This window comes from Notamacropus eugenii, chromosome 4 (genome assembly GCF_028372415.1).
Source record: "Notamacropus eugenii isolate mMacEug1 chromosome 4, mMacEug1.pri_v2, whole genome shotgun sequence".
Taxonomy (NCBI): domain Eukaryota; kingdom Metazoa; phylum Chordata; class Mammalia; order Diprotodontia; family Macropodidae; genus Notamacropus; species Notamacropus eugenii.
Genome location: NC_092875.1, coordinates 102,515,013 through 102,532,362, shown reverse-complemented (window position 1 = coordinate 102,532,362; position 17,350 = coordinate 102,515,013). Strand labels below are relative to the sequence as shown.

General features: G+C 37.4%; 1 pseudogene; it reads left to right on the top strand.

The window, feature by feature from the left end:
* The first annotated feature begins 4,137 nt into the window (after positions 1-4,137).
* On the top strand, positions 4,138-4,902 carry LOC140498208 (small ribosomal subunit protein eS4, Y-like; annotated as a pseudogene).
* Positions 4,903-17,350: the final 12,448 nt, after the last annotated feature.

The window sequence follows — 17,350 nt, the reverse complement described above, 5'->3', positions numbered from 1 at the left end:
TTGCTTTGAACCCTACAAGGAAACTGACCAGCTAAAGCGCAGTGAGAGGGAATTTGAAACTGCCCAAGCCTCTTGATTACTGAAAAATCAGGAAAACACCTCACATTTCTGGAGGCTGGTGGAATTATTACATCCCTCATACTGTATAATCTACCTTTATCAACAAAGCACAGAATGTATTACCATTTTTTTCCTTTGGTGGTGATGATTAGGAAATTCTTTTCCAACTCAACATTGCATTGAGAGTCCTCAGTCTCACTGTGGGTTATGTGAATTCATTCTCCTACTGGCAACATAGCTTTTTGTCTTTTTAAAGAGAATGGGGGAAAAAAAAAAAACTTTCAGAGAGAATGGTATGACTTCTTAACTTTCCAGCCTCTTCATTCTGACTGACTGTAACCTTTTCATTCTTCTGGCCTTAAAGAGTGCCAAGAGTAAATCCATCCACCACTTCAGCTTTACCCTTTCCTTCACCTCTGCCCCATGGCCTTTATTACATTGTGCTCTGGCTCTGGGCCACACCTCAAATGCACCATGGGTAATGCATTCAAATATAAATGCCCAGGAGGGAAATAATGAGTCCCATTCAGAGGGGAGTCATATAAGTCTGGCAGGTGGCATACATTTAAAAAGAGGGAGAAAAAGAGGGAGTGTCTAAAAGGTCATCCCCTTTACCTTTCCTCCCTTCAGGGTCTTGTGTCCTCTTGATGAACAAAGGAGAAAATATCATTCTCTTTATGAGGCATTTTATTTCATTCAAATCTACCTTCAGGCAGGAATTTTTTGTCCATTTCCATTTAACTTCTTGAAAGCAGGACTGGGGCTGGAGCAAAACTTGAAATATAAAAAGTCTCTAGTCAGTGGATTTAAGTGACATGGCAAGGACCTGTGTCATTCCCAAACCAAAGGCAACTGAAGGATTTAAAGCTTAAATCATTTAATGCCTCTTCTTGCCACTTCTTCACCCCCTACTCCAATTCCTGTCTTGGGGTAGCGGACTGGCAGAATCATATGACATGGTAGCAGATCTGACAAAGAACAGGACATCATTCATTCAATAAGTTTTTATTAGGGATACATTTCCGAGAAAATAAAAATGTCTAAAAATATCCTAGCTATACCTACCCAGCATAGCATAGGAAATAGAGTGTTGGACTTGTAATCAGGAGGACCTGGAGGCCTTTTGGAGTCCCTTCAGCTGCTAATGCCTTTCCCTGCAAGGGTGCCATCTATGTACTCTTTATATATCTTATAAATTCTCTCTGAATGCTATCTCCTCCATTAGGATGTGAGGTCCCAGAAGGCAGGATGGTCTTTTTTCCCCCCTTTCTTTGTGTCTCCAGGGCTTAGCACAATCCCTGGCTTATCATTAGGACTTAACAAATGCTTGTTGGCTTGACTAAAATTGAATATCACCTTTGGCACTTAATGGTCCTGTGACAAGTCACTTGAGTTCTCTGAGTCTCAGTTTAATCTGTTAAAAGAGGATAATAATACCTGTAGTACTGTTGTGAGGCATGAGTATCTCTGTGAGGTACCTTGAAAACTTTAACATACTCTATGAATATCATAACAATAGAGTACCAATTTTCCTTCATGTCACATTAACTTTTATCTTTCATAAAATAAATTTTATATCTTTTGTTTTTATATAACTAGAATTTCTCCCACTGTCTTTGTCCTTCCACTCTCTCACTGAGCCATCTCATATCACATTTTTTAAAAGAAGAAAACAAATAAAGAGAAAACAAATCAATAAAAACTGATCAATACATAGAAAAATCTGAAAATATATGATGTGTTCTATACCCCATGTAAATTTCCACCTATCTCTCCAGAAGGCATGGGAGAATGTGTCCTTTCACATCTTCTTTTTGGGGGTCATGCTGGTTCTTTACAATTTTGCAACATTCACTGCTGATGTGTGTGTGTGTGTGTGTGTGTGTGTGTGTGTGTGTGTAGTTGCTTTTCTTTCTATTTACATTGCTGCAATCATTGTGCATGCTGTATTTTTGGCTCTGTACCGGATCGTGAAAGTCTTTCCATATTCCTCTGTATTCAGTGTTGCATAGTAGTATTTCATGAAATTCATGGGCCCCAATTTGTTTATCTATGTCCTGGTGGCCAGCTACTTTTTTTCCAGCTCTTTGCTACCACCAGAAGTGCTACAACAAATATTTTTATGTGTATGGATACTTCCTACTTATCATTGGCTTTGGCAGTATATATGCCCAGTTGCGGAACATCTGGATGAAAAGGAATAGACATTTTTAGTCACTTTCTTTGCACAATATAAAATTGTTTTCTAAAATATATGTATAGAATCGCAGTTTCACCCACATTGCACTACTTTACCTATCTTTCCATAACCCTTTCAGCATTGACTTGCCATCTTTTTCTCAACCTAACCACTTTACAGGGTGTGTGGTAAAAGGTCAGGGTTGCTTTGATTTGTAATTCTCTTATTTTCAGTAATTTGGAACTTCTTTCCATAATATTGTTAACAATTTGCAATTCTTCTTTCAAGAACTGTTCATTCATATCTTTTGACATGTTTTCTATCTTGTATGCCAAGCTCATCTCTGGGAAATTTGATAAAAAGATCATTTTCCATTCAACAGTCACCTGTCTTATCCTAGATGCATTAATTATGTGCATTACAAGTGTTTTGGTTTTTTATAATCAAAGTTATTTGTCTTTTGTAATTTCTGCTATCCTTTGTTTTCTTAGGAATCCATCTCCTACCTATACCCATGGAAAATATATTATCTGCTTCTCTTTTAATTTTAATAGCATGATCTTTAAATATTAAAGTCATGTATCCATATTGAATTAATTGTAACATATATACACATATTAATTGTAACTATAATACAGATGTTTATATACCTACATATATGCATGCATATATAAATATATAGATATAGATGTTAATCTAAACCCAATTTCTTCAAGACTGATTTCAAGTTTTCATAGCAGTTTTTTTTCTCAAATAGGGAATTCTTTCCTAGGTAATTTTTGTTTCATATTTATCAGACACTGAGATATTAAGTTCCATTTGTTCTGCCTTGCCTAGTCTGTTTCACTAATGGACCTTTTTATTTTTTAACCAATATCATATTACTTTGAATCCTGTTGTTTTATCATATAATTTGAGATCTGGAAGTGTTATTCCCCCTTCATCTTTTCCTTTTCATTATTTTTTTGATATTCTAGATCTTTTTTTTTCCAAATGCATTTTTAGTGAGTTCTGTAGAACATCCTTTTGATAGTGTGACTGATAAAGTATTAAAGTTGTAAATTAACTTTGATAGTGGCATTTTTATTATATTGACATAGCCTATCATTTAATTTTTTAAAAATTTCTTTAAGAAGAATTTTATCATTGTATATATGTATGTATATACATATATGTATACATACATATGTATGCATGTATTTTGTTCTTTGCAGGTTTATCCTTAAATATTGTATGCAGTAGTCCTTGGAATGGGATTTTCTTCTCTATCATTATAACTTATTTTTGTTTATATGTTATAGAAATATTATTGATTTTTAAGGTTTATTTTGTAGCCTAAAACTGTGCTAAAGTTATTATCTTCATTAGTATCACTGCTGATTCCCTAAGATTTTCTAAGTAAACTACCCACCCTTATAGAAATTGGAGACTGGTGAGAAAGAGGGTGTCATGTGAGCAGAGTCGGCATTAGGGATTAACTTCCTTTAGGTCATGATGTAGTTACCTTATTATGTTTCTTGGTGCCTTGCACTGCAGAGAGAATTATCCTACCTCTTGTCTATAGTTCTTATTGAAAATTTGGGAAGACCAGAGAAAATTTCTAGTCCTCTATACTGTTGGTCATATCACATGGAAATACTTCATTCAACATCCCACTTTGAAGTCAGATTAAGGTGCTAAGAGAAAGGAAGGAGCAGGAAGATCCTTGGGAGCTCTGGGCTTTGTTTCTGGGGGGCACATGGTCTTTTGCTACACTGCCCCAGCATGGCTGGATGTGCTGCTGGTAAACACTCTGAGTTCCAGAGGGGTGAAGTGACTTGGTCAAACATACATAACAGAGCTCTTGACTCTACAGCTAAGTACATTTCCCACTTAATCTTGAATACGGTATAGCCATAGCTCATGGTCTCAACAAGGATCTGAAGCATGTAGCAGCTTCAGAGCACTGGATGTTGGATAAATTAACAGGCGTTTTTATTCCAAGGTCATCCACAGGTTCCCACAAGCTTAGAGAGGATCTCCCACTCATTATCTTCTTGAGAAACAGACTCAAGTATGCCCTGACTGGACAGGAAGTAAAGAAAATATGACTGTAGCAACCTATGAAGGTTGATGGCACTGATTTACATACCCTGCTGGCTTTACGGATGTCATTACCATTGAGAAGACAGGTGAACATTTCTTTCTGGTTTAGAACACAAAAGGACTCTTTGCTGTTCATCGTATTACAGCTGAGGAGGCTAAATATAAATTGTATAAAATGGGAAAAATCTTTATGGATACAAAAGGCACTCCCCATCTGATGACCCATAATGTCTTACTATACCCAGATCCTCTCATCAACGTAAACACCTTTCAAATTGGTTTAGAAGCTGTCACTATTGCTGATTTCATCAAGTTTGATACTAGTAACCTATATCTGGTGACCTGTGGAGCTAACTTGGGTTGAATTGTCATAATCATAAACAGAGAGAAACATCCTGCCTCTTTTATGCTATCCATGTAAAAGATGCCAATGGTGATAGTTTTGCCTCTAAGCTTTCAAATACTTTTGTTATTGGCAAAGGTAAGAAGCCTTGGTTCTCTCTTCCCCAAGGAAAGTATATCTATTTTACAATTGCTGAAGAGATAAGAGATTGGCAGTTAAACAGAGCTGTGGCTGAATGATTTGTAGAAAAGAATTTGTAAAGTTTCAATCAAATTGAGATAATAAGACGCAATTTTTGACCAAAAAATGTGATTATCCTACAAAAATTTAAATTCACAAATAGACAAGAAATAAACAGTTTAAATAACACAGTCTCACAAAGTGAAATTAAACAAGCTATAAATGCTTTTTCTTCTTTTCTTGGATTAGGATACTGTGGATGTGAATGTTGCACAAACTATTATAAGATATAGCTCTATCGGTTAGTTTTACTTAGCTTCTTTTCTTTGTAATGAGAAGGCCCACTGGTTGGAGGATGAGGAGAGGACACATCCCAAAATGGTTGATGTGAAAATAAAAGGTAACAAAAAAACTTCAAAAAAAGTTAAAAAAGAAATAAAAGGAAAGGGGTGGTGGTGGGGAGGGTTAGAAAGGACCCAAATGAAAGGAGAAAAAGGGTTAGGGGAAAGTGAGCAAGAAACAGGATTGTGATGACTAACTCCTTTTCCTAAGTATATAGTTGTTGCATTTTTTTTTTTAACAATAGGCAATAGCTATTTCATGAATACATAATTGGTAAATGCAAATTGTTACCACTCAAAAATGTACAAAAAATGTACAAAAAGGAAATAGAGTACTACAGGGGTATACAGCTGTCCCAAGCTAAGTCAACATGGGGGAGTTATGAACGAGATAGCGTACCTAGGAATAGCACAGAATGAAGGAAATTCCTAAGGAACAGGGGAAGAATTTGGAATTATTGAGAGAAGGAACTATAAGAGGTAGTTGTTCTGCTTAATGAAGGGTTGTGAATGTGGTGTTCATGGAAAAGAAAAGATAGAAGCTTGGATTATCAAAGGTCTGAAAAGAGATCAGTCTTCATGTACCCCTGAGACATAGGAAAGGCTTTGATTTTCTTAAAGAGTGAGAGGTAGAGCAGGCTACCCTGGGAGTGAAGCAGGGTGCTGGCATAAAATTAGCTTTATGTCTTGAGATGAACAAGGTTGAATGCTGTAGTTGTACTAAAAACTTGATGTACCTTAATGTTCCTCATCCGATAACATAGTAGACCTTAATTTCTAGAGAATGTGATGATTTGGACACCTTGCAATGAATGAGAAAAAAGTGTGAGGCGATGATTATAAAATTATATGGAATATACTTTAAGTCATAGAACTTATCAATGGCTATAGGAGGTTAGCTGTAGAAGGGGTGTGTGTGTGTGTGTGTGTGTGTGTGTGTGTGTGTGTGTGTGTGTGGCATGAGTGTGAGAGAGAGATGGAGAGAGACAGAGAGACAATGAGAGACAGATAGAGACAAAGAGAGACGGAGAGAGAGAGAAAGACAGACAGACAGACAGCAACAGAGAGAGATGGTAAGAGACAGATAGCATTACCTCCATCATATATGCCCATTCCAACTCTGAACCATGTTCAGATTTGAAGATAACTACCTCAAATTATCCTTTCTTTGGCTTTTGCGGTCCCTATCCAGAATTATCTCTGGGAAAACCTTTGAATATTGCTGTCTTATAAGTTTGTTCCACATAAATGATCATAAACTCTCCCTATATCCACTTAGCTTGGGATAGCTGTATGCCTGTGTAACCCTCTATTTCCTTTTTGCACTATGTATTCAAAGTTGTTTGTTTTTTATAGTGTTTTGTTATTGAACAAATTGTTCTCTTGGTTATGCTCATTTCATTCCTTATTAGTTTAGGAAAGTTTTTGAAAATGTTCATTTTTATAATATTGATATTGTGGTATAAATTGATCTTCTGGTTCTGTTTACTTCAGTCTGCATCAGTTCCTGTAAACTATCTCTGTGGCTCTTTGAAATCATCCATTTCCTCATTTCTTACAGCACAGGATGAGCCCATCGCTAGAAGAGTAGTTCATTTACCACAGCTTATTTAGCCACTCCTGAATTGATGGGCATTCCTTTAGATGACAATTCTTTGCCACTACAAAAAGTGTTACTATAAGCATTTTCATACATATAAAACCTTTTCCTCTTTATTTGATCTTTCTTTTGGGTATTTGACTAACAGTGGTATAGCTGAGTCACCTTTAATAAACTCTAGGATCAAGGAAGCTCAATTGGAAAGGAGATAGAAGTAAGCTACTCCCAGGTAGTTAGAGTGTCATCTGATGACTAAAATATATATATATATATATGTGAGATACCTTCACTTTGTTAATTAATTGATTAATCATTTATCCTGCTACATGCTATGATAGCAGAAAGCAGTGAAATGAGGCAAAGTCTGTCTATATCACTAGTAGCACCATTACTTTATCTGTTTCTAGTACTTATTGATCACATTAGCAGTCAGAATTGCATCTGTTGGATGGAGGACTGACTCACTGGAATGTCAGAATGGTGGAAACATAGACCACACAAATCAAGATAGAAAGGACCTTGGAGGATGTCAAGGATAAACCCCTAATTTGTCAATGATCAAACTGAACCCCAAAAAGGTTATTATTTTCCCAAGGTCATATAGTTTGTAAATGGCATAGCTATAACTTGAACCAAGGTACCTTTATTATAAATTGAGTTCTTTCTTCATAACTTTCTGGAAAAATGTTATAAGTTCTCCAATCCCAGTCACCTGAATTGAAGGGGTAGGAGTAGTTATAAAAAGACTTTTCCTAAAATTCAGCCTTCTAATGAGAGAAGAGGGAGTTCCTGATTTGTACCAGGATTACCTCTTTAACAAGTCTGACTTTTAGATTTCTACTAGAAGAGGCAAAAGTCGAGTTGTATTATTGTATCTCCTACAGTTATGGTAATCATGTGTATTATCCCAGAAAACTGGTACTTAATAAGGAGTTCATTCATTTCTCTTGAAGATTAGATCCTAGAATTCTCAAAATTTGGCCTTTTAGAGAGGTATTTTTGGCAGTATGTGATTCTGTGATCACATTATTCAGATATTTGCTTTTCATCTCCATGGCAGCCATACTTCGACCAAGAGATTATCTCACTGCTCTCTCTAAAGCTTAGGGTAGGGGCATGGAGTTCAGGTATTCTCCCCTATGGCTATATGAGTGCCCACACTCTACCCATGTGCCTCTGCCCCAAAAGAATCTTTCACAGCTCTGGGGTAGAACCCACCTAGTTCCACTTGTAGCACTCTGATGAGCTCTCAGGATCTCCCTAGAAAAAATGTGAGTGAGGGAAGACCGAAAAAGGCTACTTCTGCAACTTACCCTTCCCTTTCCATTTTATAGTCCCAGCACACATGGCTTCTGCCATGATCAATTAATCCTCAACTGTTGTGATATAATCAAAGAATCATAGAGAGGATTGTTACCCTCTACATTCATCTGAATCATCAGGAAGTTCTGCAATACCTCTCCCCCTGTTTAGAATAAAGAAAATAGACTATCAGGACATAAAATGTTAGATTTCCTACCTTCCTACTACATACCTATTTTAATCTTTGAAAAACGTTGGTAAATGGAAGAGATACCAGAAAACTGGAGATGGAGAATATTATTTTTTTCTGATTTTGATGGAAGGGAAGACAATAAGTATTTCTAAATATAGATTAGTGGGCTTGACTTTGATTTCTGCCCAAATTTTGGAATGTTCAATCTTTGTTCAGTCATTTCTGCCTCTGTGACCCCATTTGAGATTTTCATGGCAAAGATACTGGAATAGTTTGCCATTTCCTTCTCCAGTTCATGTTCCAGGTTAAAAAACTGAGTCAAACAGGATTAAGTGACTTTCCCAGGGCCACACAGCTAGTAATAAATGTCTGGGGCTAGATTAGGTCCTCCTGACACCAGTCCTGGGGCTGTATCCACTGTACCTCACTGCTACCCCAATTATCCCATCCTCCCTTGCCCCCATCCCACCCCACTCCATTTTATAAATGATTAAAATTGAGGCTAAAAAAGATGAAGTAACTTATATAAAGACTCCACAGGGAGTAATCAGTAAGGTTGATACTTAACACCACGTTCTTTAACTCCAATTCTATGTCTCTTTCTAACATGTCATATTGAATTTCATCAAGGCATTTTGATAAAAACTTTTCTGATATCCTTGTGGACAAAGTGAAAAGATATGAATGAGAAGATAGTACACTTAGGTAGATTCAAAATATACTGACAAACCATGCCCCAAATTAGTTAATTGATAGGTGACAGCTTGGAAGTAGGTCTCCAATAGAATCCCCCAATGTTCTGTTCTTTGTCCATTTTTGTTGAAAATGTTCAGCGATTTGGAGGAAAATATTTATTGTTCAGTCGTTTCAGTAGCATCTGAATCTTGGTGACCTTATTTTGGGGTTTTCTTGGCAAAGGTTCTGGAGTGGTTACCATTTCCTTCTCTAGCTTACAGATGAGGAACCAAGGCAAATAGGGTTAAGTGACTTGCCTAAGGTCACACAGCTAGTAAATATCTGAGGTCAAATCTGAACTCATGGAGTTGGGTTTTCCTGATTCCCAAGTCCAGTGCTCTAGCCACTGTGCTGCCTACCTGCTGATGAAGACATACATGATATGTTAATCAAAGAATAGACGTTGTGGAGGGAGTTTTTCACTCTAGAAGAAAAAAATTCATAACAATTAGAGCTTACCAGAATTAGAAAAGGCTGCTTGAGGGGGCAGAGAGTTTTCCATTACTACAAGTCTTCAAGCAAAGCCTTGATTACAATTTTTGTCAGAAATGTAGACAAAATTCTGAATCAGATAATATTTGGATGACATCTGAAGACCTTTCTAAATCTAAGATTCTATAAGTTTCTTTATAACAGATGTTAGAATATCGAACAAAGAAAACCATCTTAAAGATCATCTGGACGCTCATTGTAATTGATCCCCAACACTGGGAGAATGACTTGTTCAAAGTGATATAACTAATTACTAGCAGAAACAGGCGTGAAACCTAAGATACCTACTGAAGTATAGTGCAATCCCCTTTCGAGTTCTGATCATAGCCAGATACGTAGACGATTGGTTCATCTCTGCACCTTTCCAATGGTTATGACAGTTCATTGTTTTCCTTAATAAGTACATTTCTGCAAGCTCCTACTTAGACTTGCTTAGCTCAGTGGGATTGCTGTGGTATCTTGCCTACCTGACTCTTCAGTATAGTTATCCCAATTCCTATGTTATTAAAGGCATCATGAGAGCAGACAAATCCAGACACAACTCCAAGAAAACTGGGGTTCAAGTCGTACTCCCAACACATGCAGGGTGTGTGAGCCTGGGCAAGTCAGTATCACAGGCAAATTTTTACATCTATAAATTGCAGAGAAGGTATTGACTTGCATTGGTAGAGGGTGCTCCCTCTACCAAAGAATTCACAATCCCAGTGTCATAGTATTGAGAATTGGAAAGGACCTTAGAGTTCATCGAGTCTAGGCTTGATCATGTTATACATAGGGAAATTGAAGAGAGGAAACAAATTACCTACTAAGGCTGCTCAGGTGAAGGTCATATCAAGAGGAGTTTCATTGTAATCAAGTTCTCCTCCTTTCTCAAAATTTCTTTTTAAACTAAACTCAAGACCCATTTTGGTACTTATCCAGAAGTCATAGATATTATATGAAATTAGTCCTTAAAGATGCCATTCAATGAAATCATCTACTCTAATAATCTAGGAAGCTATGTGATAGTTGAAGAAGTTCAGACCCAGAGAGGTAAAACTGTGTGTCCAAGGTCCCATAATAGGTCTATAGCACACCTTAGATTAGAAACTAGGTCTCCTGACCCACACCACCACCCATCCCTGCCCCCCAGTTCAGTATTCTGCCAAGCTCCTCAGTTACTGTTTCTGTTTTTATTTTTTGAAGGTGGTCAGGATTAAGTGACTTGTCCCATGTTAAACAGATGCTGTGTCTGAGGCTGGATTTAAACTTATGTCCTCCCCACTCCAGGGCCTGTTCTTTACCTACTGTGCCACCTAGTTGCTCTTGCGGTATTTTTTTTCCAGAAGAGGAATCGGATAAGTATTTACTATAATTGCTGTACTATACTATATCTAAGTATTTATTAAGTACCTACTATGTGCCAAACACTGTCCTAAGCACTTGGCAATTATTATCTCATTTGATCCTTCCAATATTTCTAGGTAATTACTGTTATTATCCCCATTTCACAGCTAAGGAAACTGTAGCAAAAAGAAATTAAGTGACATACCCAAGGTCACACAGCTGTGTATAAAGCCAAATTTGAACTCAATCTTTTTATTTTCAATTTTTATTTGTACTTGTCTATATATTTACTTCATTTTACCCTCCTTAAGTTTCTCATTGCATTTTTCTTGTATCTCTATATTTATGTCTATATTATCATAGGATTATAGAATTTACTAGAAGAGACTTGAGAGATTACCTATAATCTCAGTTATAAAGATGAGGAAACTGAGGCAAGGTGTTGCTTTTTTTGTTTTTCCTAGTATGGTACAATGGAAGAATGTTTTAAATCCCCTCTTCCCCATTTTATTTATATGTAGGGTTCCTGAGACAGGAGTGACAAAGAGGGGAAGGAAAAGCAAAACATTTAAAGAGAGAAAGAAGAATCCTGTTTTCATCCTCTGTCTGGCAAGACAAGCTCTAAGTGCCTCCTCTTTGAGACTCAGACAAAACATGGTTGAAGCGCAATTGAAGACTTAATTGTGCCAGGCAATTCAGAGGCACTCAGAGGTGACATTGCCTGCCTGGCTAACCCTTGTTGAAGAGAAAGGATCGTTTATTGGAATGGTTTCCAAAGGACCTTGTTTCGTGGGAGCATTTGCAATGGACAGATGCTACTATCAGTGTCAAGCTGAGAGGTGCTGTGAGTGTTTAAGACAGACATCACACACAATCCTTTAGTTTTCATTCTAGTCTTTAGGAGTAATTTCCTGAGGGTCAATGGAACCCTCTGAGACAAATTCAGTAAGCTCCCCCAGCACAGTTTCAACTTGGCTTCTTTTGGGGCTGGGGTGTTAGAATCTCAACCTTTCAGAAGCTTTAGAACCAAGCTCTTAACTTCCCTCTAATATTGCAGGATTTCTTTACATCATATTCCCCACTCTATTTTTAATTTCACTTTAAACCCAGGGAGCTACAATCTTTGTAAACAAACTAATCAATCAATGGGATCAGCCATGAATGGGAGAGAGCTAGATAATTTGATGGATTCCAGGCAATTAAAGAAAAAAAAACAACAACCACAAGCATCTTGTATGTATGAATGGAAAGCTTATCTGAGGAAATGGAGTCTCCCTCAGGAGCCCTCAAAAAGATCACATGGATTCTTTCTTCTCAGTCTATTAAATCTTCCATATGCTTGGAGGAGATTATATAATTGAGAGGATTAGCATTTAGGATTTTCAAGCCCTGTCTGGAATACAAGAGAGTATTCAATAATTCCACAGATATTGGTTAAAGGTTTGAGATGTGCAAGGCCCCTGTGCTCTACACTGAAGAGAGATGCACAAATGAAAAATTAGTCACCCTTCTCTCAAGCAGCTCATAATCTAATGGGGAGAAATACACAGGTATAGACAAACATCAGAGCTAAAGAACAAGGAAGCTAATTGGCACCGTAGCTAAAATTCTGGACTTGTTATCAGGAAGACTGGAGTTTGAATCCTGTCTCTGTGACCCTGGGCAAGTCAATTAACCTCTCTATGCCTCAGTTTCCCATCTATTAAATTGAGGTCCCTTCTAGCTCTAATTCTATGATCCTTTGAAAATGAGTTAAGCATAAAGACAGAGATGCAAAGAAAGTGTAATGAGAAATTGTAGGAGGGACAATATCTCTCTCATTGGGATCAAAAATCTAAAGCTGGAAGAGACTCGCACAGGTAGTAGGTGTCAGTAGCATGATTTTGATCTAGGTCTCATGATTTCAAAGTTATCGCTTTTCTCCCTTATTCCAAGGGACATTTAAGATGGGGGCCATTGTCGATCAGAGAAATTTTCATAAAGGGGTATGACACCTGAGATGAGTCTTGAAGAAAGGAAGAGATTTTCACTTCTCTGCGAAAGAGGTCATTTTAGACATGAGGAACAAACAGGGTGAGTGGTCAGGTTGGGGGATGAGAGCAGAGGAGGCAGATGGAGAATACGTGACAGACAAATAGATTGGAGCCAAATTGTGGAAAATTTTAATGGTAGCATGAAGATTTTATACTTTATTCAATATTATTGTTAATTATTATTAGTAGATAATAGGAAACCAGTGAAGGTTTTTTGGCTTTGTTTTCAGTAAAGCAATCCCACCAGTGCCTTCATCAGCATTTTAAAGGATTGACTGAAGAGAAGATGGACTGGAGATAGAAACCAGACTCGCAAAAGAGTTTCTTTCTTTTGCATTCATTCTTCACATTGTTGTTCGATTGTTTTCAGTCATGTCTGATTCTTCATGACACCATTTGGGCTTTTCTTGACAAAGATGCTAAAGTAGCTTGCCATTTCTTTCTCCTGCTCATTTTACAGATGAAGATCTGAGGCAAATTGTGTTAAGTGCTTTGCCCAAGGTCACGCAGCTAGTAAAAATTTGAGGCTAGATTTGAACTCAAGAAGATGCCTTCCTGACTCCAGACCCAGCACTCTATCCACTCCTCTTGCCAATGTATAATCATATCCTTTCCTCTGCTTGTCACATTCCTTTCTATCTCTTAAAAGCCCAATTCCAGTATGACCTCCTCAAATGTCACCAACTCCTTTGCAGTATAATACTGGCACACTTACATGTTGTTTGCTATGGGGAAATTCCAGAAGGAATGGGGCTAACCATGTGCTGTGTTCCCTTATGAAAGGGCATCCATGACCAGAGGTCCCTGGCTTGTGGTCCCTTTGCCTCTCTGTTTGGGGATGAGAAGAAAAGTTGTAGAAAAGAAGTTGGCAAATTAGCCAGGAAGAACCATCCAATCAGTAGATGTTAAAGAAGCCAAAGTCTTCATCTCTCTCTCTCTCTCTGTCCCTCTTTCAAGCAGATAGATTGGGTCTCTGAGCTCCTTCTTTGCCTTCCAATGAGAAGCAAGTGAATATCTTCCCTCTCATTATTCCCATGAACAGCTGTAATAGTTATGGACACATGGTGGAGGGATCATGGGATTGCCTAGACTAGCCCGACTCAGGCTTTGAAACCTTTGCCTGCCTCAATGTCTTGTGTTTCACTCACTAAACACTGATGAACAAATGGAAATCTTGAGATGACTACTTCTAGCCTTGATGGATACCTCATGAGCTTGGAAAGTCAGTAGCTCCTGAGTCCTCACAGTCGGGGAGAGATGATTCCTTTTTGTGAAGGAGGAAATGGTCAGGAGAATGAGCCGCTCCTGCTTCTTTCATTAAAACATATGGACTATGGGTTGTTCTTCTGGAAGTACAGATTAGAGATTAATGGAATGAAATATCTGGTTAGAAGTTAGAAATCTTTACTTCCCTGAAGAAGGTATGGGTTATAGTTTATGATTTAGATTTCTGTTAAGTAATGCTTACAAGTCTTTTGAAATTTTCAACATTTCTATTGGTGTGGAAGGAAATAGATAGCTTTCCTATAGTTGATATTAACCACTTTTTATATCAAAGAACTTTTCTAAAAAGCTTCTGTTTAGGGTCTTCCTAAAAGGGCTCATATTTGGTTAAATACGAGGAAAAGCTAAGTTTTATAATGGAGACTGCCCTCCAAAATTCCATGGTGGGGTCATAAGGAGCCAGAGAGAATGAGGGGGAAAAAATTCTTTGGAGCCTAGCTTTATCAGGACAAAACTGAGATTTTTGGTAAGTCTAGACCTTGGGATCCTTTGTGAGGAAGGGTCTCCCACTCCCAAATGTGGGCAATATGTAAAATAATTATTTATATTTGTGTCTTATCTCCCTAGACTTTAAATTCTAACAAGTCATTAAACCAGCCAGTAAGCAGTAAACAGTAGTCATTGTCTGACTTATGTGTCTGTAATATTTAACAAAGCACACAGTATGATTAATGATTGTTTGTTGAATTAAATTGAATTGAATCATTAAATCATTCATTTATATTACTCTTCCCCTCATAAACCCTTACAACAAATGTAAGTTACCCAACACATCTAAAGCTGCTGCACTTGAGCTACGGTTGCTTCCCAAAACCAACCTAACTCATATCTAGCGCTCATATCTTTGTACTACTATTGGATATTTGTTTTGCTTTATAAAGTCTCCTTAATCTGTTTACATGTTTTCTGACCAAAGAGACAAAGAGTTCTATAATGTGACTGGGGCAGGGTGGGGTGGGAGTTCTGGTGGGGGTTGAATAGCCTGAAACACCCAACCAACAGTGGGTTTGACACTTCTAGTCTGGTTCTTACCAACTTTTGTAGACTTGTCTGCTGTTTCTCTGCTATGAAACCCAGGCTGCAATGCACTTGTCTACTGTCTCTCCTCCAAACAGGCCTCATGCTTTTCCACATTTCATTTCCCATCATGTCATAAGTGCTATTCTGAACCTAAATAGCAGGTCCAGGTTCAGGACAGCTGTCCACTCAAACTATAGTTGGAACTGCTACTTCATAGCAGGACAAAAAAATGTAAAAGAGAATAAGAAAGAATGCTTCCTTACTCAGTGACAAGGGATTAGTTGAAGCATAATATGAGGAATCAAGACTTTCATGGAATGAGTAAAGAGGTTTATAGGAAAGGGATTAGAAAGAAAACAAAGAATTGATGATGAGTGGGGCAAGAAATTTCAGTGGTTCAGAAGGAGAGATCAGGTTTGTCAGAGAATAACAGTTTGTGATATTCAAATCTTTCTACAAAATCCTTCCCACAAAGTTCAGTTCAGGTTTCACCTTTTACATGAAGATATCTTTGATATCTAGGGTTAAAATATTCTGTCCTCAGGGCAGCTAGGTGGTGCAGTGGATAGAACACCAGTGTAGGAGTCAGGAGGACCTGAGTTCAAATCTCACATCAGTCACTTGACACTCACTAGTTATGTGACCTTGGGCAAGTCACTTAACCCCAATTGCCACATCTTGGGTTATTTCCAGTCATCCTGATGAATATCTAGACACTGGGTTCAGATGGCTCTGGAGAAGTGAGGCTAGTGACCTGCACAGCCCTCCCTCACTCAGAACAAAGTCAAGTGCAAGTCATGTCATCATTTCTCTGATGGCATGATCTTCTTCAGCGATGAAGGACGAACACACCCACCACATTCTGTCCTCGAGTCTATTATTTTTATTTAAAATATATTTGTTTGTACATTCTTTTCATTTCCCAAAATGTTCTTTCCCCAATTACAAATAGCAACATCCCTATACCAAAAAGTAAAGAAGAAAAAGAAAGAAAAAATCAAAACAAGCACATACATCAAATTGAACAGTATTGTCTGTATTCCTCCTTGAGAGTCCCAACCAAACCTTTGCAGAGAAGGAATGACATAGATTTCCACAACTTTTTTTTTAGGTGCAAGCTTGGTCATTATAATTATATAATACTCTTTTGTATCTGTTTTGAGTTGTGCTGTTATTTTTGTCTTTTCTATATATGTTGTCATTGTAAATCATATTCTTTGCTTTTTATTTTACTTTCGATAATATCCCATAGGTTTTCCCATGTCACCCCATATTCTTCATATGCATGATTTCTTGAAATATATTACAGCAATATGATAATATTTGTGTCACCACAAATCTAATTAGTCAATGCAAATCTTGGTTTATCTTTCTTTGCTACTATATAAAGTTCTGCTCTTAATATTTTGGTGTATATACCTTTATATCTTTGATCTCTTTAGAATGTATACCAAACAGTGAGATCACTGGGTCAAAGGATATGGACATTTTTATCACTTTTTTTAGTGAATCTTTGTTGTTATTTATTGATAAATCGTTTTCCAGAATGATTGGACCAGTATACTGATCCAACAACGGTGAATTACTATCTTTCCATAACTGACACTAACTACTCCCATCATTTGTCATGTTTATCAATTTTCTGGATGTAAAGTGAATCCCTAGGGTTGTTTTGACTTACATTACTCTTAAAAGAATGCTTTGGGGTCACTTTTTCATCAGTAGATTGAAATGAATGTTTCTTTTGACAATTATTTGTTGACCAACAAATGGAATGGCTTTTGAGAATCCTGCATTTGTGTAAGTTTCCTAGGTACATGGAATGTTGAAATGAATGAAAAGCCCAAAAGACAGAGTTTTTGGATAATTAATAATTAATTTGTTTATTAGGCTAGCAAACAATCAATACATTGATGGTCAATGGTCTCTCTCATTAACCAAAGACAAATGATGGAGATCATCAAATGCTTAAAGATCATTAGAAAAGCAGGTGCCCTGACAGGCAGAGATCAACCCTGATTGGTAAATAATTAATAAGGAGGTGGATGAAAATGTGGGCTAAAAACCTTCAGACCCTCCTGCTGAGAACATAGCTTGGTCTTGAGACTCAACCTCAGGCTGTCTGGACAAAGGTATCTATGTCCACGTAGACCACTTAATGTTGAACAATGGGGGGT